Source organism: Lipotes vexillifer, unplaced genomic scaffold (genome assembly GCF_000442215.2).
Source record: "Lipotes vexillifer unplaced genomic scaffold, Lipotes_vexillifer_v1.1 scaffold875, whole genome shotgun sequence".
Classification (NCBI taxonomy): domain Eukaryota; kingdom Metazoa; phylum Chordata; class Mammalia; order Artiodactyla; family Lipotidae; genus Lipotes; species Lipotes vexillifer.
This window is the reverse complement of record NW_006792177.1, coordinates 644,451-648,053: the sequence shown is the minus strand read 5'-3', so window position 1 is coordinate 648,053 and position 3,603 is coordinate 644,451.

The window sequence follows — 3,603 nt, the reverse complement described above, 5'->3', positions numbered from 1 at the left end:
AAATTGGAAATTTATGAGCAAAATAATCATTGGGGGTTTTTTAAATGAACTGCATTCGGGGTCAAGAGACAACCAGAAACATCTTTAGCCACAGATGCCCAGAGGAACATCAGACTTGCCACCTCTCCATGGGTACTACACATGAACACCCAAGGCAGCATCCACTGTCTCTAGTTCCAAGAGGATCTTAAGCCTTTACCTTCCCAGACGCCATCTTGGGAAGGGGGATAGGGAGGCAAGAAACAGCTTTGAGGAGTTGTCTCAATATTTACCCCCAGACTGATTGTTTTAAATAAAAAGAAATGGTTCTGTTGTTGTTGTTATTTTTTATTACCGTTTTTTAATGAGGACTTTCCATACCAGCCACATTTATCCAGAGTTTAACTTTTTTTTTTGAAAATAATTTCAAACTTATAAAAAAGTTGCAAAATTGGTATGAAGACTTCACATTATAGTCATTCAGATTCCCCAACTGTTAACGTTTGCTTTATCACTCTCCCTCTCTGTCTCTGGAAAAAGCTCTTTCTAGAATCAAACAGGACTGGGTCTGGCTCAGGTACGACAGAGTAAGCACACTGCACTTTATTTCTTCCAACGAATGCAACTATAAAACCTGTACAAAATGCAGAGAGTAGCTATTTAAGAACTCTGAAGAATAAGTAGCAGCAGGTAGATTGAAGAACCAGACCAGAATTTGAAATACTACCCATCCAGCCGTGAGTTAACCATTTCTTTCTTCCAGTACCTCCCAGCCTGGACTCAGTGCAGCTTGAAAACTACAAGTATAGGAATTCCCTGAAGGTCCAGTGGTTAGGACTCTACACTCTCACTGCCAAGGGCCCAGGTCTGATCCCTGGTCAGAGAACTAAGATCCCACAAGCCTCGCTGCGCAACCAAAAACAAAAAACAAACAGAAGACTGGAAGTATACACCAGGGCAGACAGAGAAGCTCTAGGAGAAGCCCTCTAATTCTGATTTGAGGAGCAAGTAAAAGTCTCCTAATTCTCAGAGTAAGGGCAATCTCCCAGCTTTTTCCTTCTTTTATCTGTTCACGTTCACTGCAGCCCCCAAGAAATCCTATGATGAGGGTGGCAGCTAAAGCAACAGCAATGATGGCCTGTACCTGCAGGAGCCTAAAACTCTGAAAGATGGGAACCTTCCTCTCCAGTCAGAGGAGCGATGGCCCCAAGAGCACAGGGCAAACTCCTGTTGCTTTTTCTTTCTCTCTCTTCACTCACTGCTTGGTCCTGAATACAGGTGCAGTCATGGGAATTGACTGACATAACAGGGTAAATAACGTCCCAGATTTCTGGTTAGAAGACCAAAAAGGGAAGCCCCAGTGAACCAAACATTATTGAGGCAATCACAGGGAAGAGTTCAGGAAAGCTACCTAATAGCATTGTTTATGAACTTCTGGGCTCCTCCCCCTGTTTTGCATGTGTGAGTTAAGTACTAAACAGCTCACACGGACTTTGAGAATTTATTACAGGATAAACTACTGCCCAAGTCCCAGATAGACCACTGAGTGGTGCATACCCGGGAAAGATCCAAATGACATTGGAAAGGCTCTGGAAATAAAAATAACATTAAAGCCACAGAAGGCTGGTTGTAACTCACAGCCTAAGCCCAATCTGGTCAATTTCCTGCTAAAACAGAAATATCAACATTCTTCATAGGATTTTTAAAAGACTCAAGTATTATAACATGATATTCAAAATGTCCAGGGTATATTCCAAATCACTTGACATATGAAGAAACATGGAAATCTCAACTTATATGGGAAGACAATCAACAGATGCCAATGCTGAGACAACACAGCTGTTGGAATTATCTGACAAAGTCTTTAAAGCAGCTACTATAAAAATGCTTCAGTAAGTACAGTAAAACATCTAGAAACAAACAGAAAGATGGAAAGTTTAAACAAATAAATAGAACATATAAAGAACAAAATAGAACTCTTAGAACTGAAAAATAAAAATAACCAAAGATTTTAAAACTCCTTTGATGGGTGTGTAGCAGAATAGAGATGGCAGAGAAACAAGTCAGTGAAGACAGAAAAATAAAAATTATCCAATCTGAACATCAGAGAGAAAAAAGATTGGAAAAATGAACAGAATTTCAGGGACCTGTAGGACAATTCCAGAAGAGCTAATAATTGTGTCATCAGAATCTGAGAAGAACAGGAGAAATAGAGTGGTACAGAAAAAATTTTTTAAAGAAATAATGGCTGAAAACTTTTCATATTTGTTGAAAGATATAAACACATGGTCAAGGAGCTGAATGAAACACAAACAAGATAAACCCAAAGAAATCTAAGCCCCGTTTTTCAGATTTTGGAGCTGCAAGGAAGGAATCACTTACCCTGTCATCAGGGATGCTTACACTTTGAGATTCAAATTACTCCCTGTCTCCTTTATAAACCATAAAAATAATACACACACAGAGTAAAAATAAAGTCAATCAGTTAAGAATGATATTCAATGAAAAGTGAAATCTCCTGTTCTTTCTCCCAGTCCCACCTCTTAGGGTCACCCACTATTTCTAAGTTCTTCTGGTTGCTAAATAGGTGATTTTAAAAGATTTGAACACTTGACATTTTTATTAACTAATAACTAGGCTTAAAATAACAACAAATTAACAATTTTGTTGTTAATTGACAATAACAAATTAAGTCACGTAAGAAAATAAACCACATTTTTGTGGAAACATTAATAACTAAGGCTATAGATTATGAACATAGAATCAAAACCAATTTGGAAACGAACTCTTCCAGTTATTATAAAAATCTTACAAATGTTTAATAAGTGTCCATTGTGTTGCACAGCATGCATCAGTTCTGGGGTTCAATTCACCTCAGGCCTACCCAGTACATCAACACTGGTGGCTCAAATGGGCACCACATGTTTTCTTTCCTTTCCTCAAAGCAGTGAAGAGGTGGTGCAGACATGAGGTTCTTGGTGAATCCCCACAGGAAAAGGTAAACAAAGTCTTATATTGGACCCAAGAACTCTCCGCAGTCTGACTTTCTCTAGGTAGTGGTGCAGTGAAGAGGGTATGCGTGGCATAGTGTCCTGGCAACTGCTGGGATCTCCCTTTTAAACTTTGTCTCTTAATATTCATTTTTCTGTTCTTCAGTAGGCACAGAATGCCTGATTTTCCATTGGGCAAATGGCCACCCAAAATGAAGATTATATTTCTCAGCCTTCCATGCAGCTACACTTGGCCATACAATAGGTTGTTGCTAAAGAGGTGTAAGAGGAAGAGATGTATGTAACTTCTAGGTCATGCACTTAAAGAGAGGGGGATATGCCATCATATTCCACCTTTCCCGCTTTCCACTGGTTGGAATGCAAATATGTTGGACAGCCGTCTTGGACCATGCGCATGAGAGTAGGATCTTAAGAATGGAGAAGCACAAGTAGAAAGAGCATGGGTTCCTGGACAGCCTGTGAAGCCAAGCTGTCCTACCTGCCTCTAGACTGTTATAAGAGAGAGACACCAACTTCTGCCTCATTTCAGCCACTGTTAATTTGGTTTCCGTTACAGCCCATATCCTAAATAATGCGAAAATTGCCAAAGCAGTCACAAGGCTCCCTGAGATTC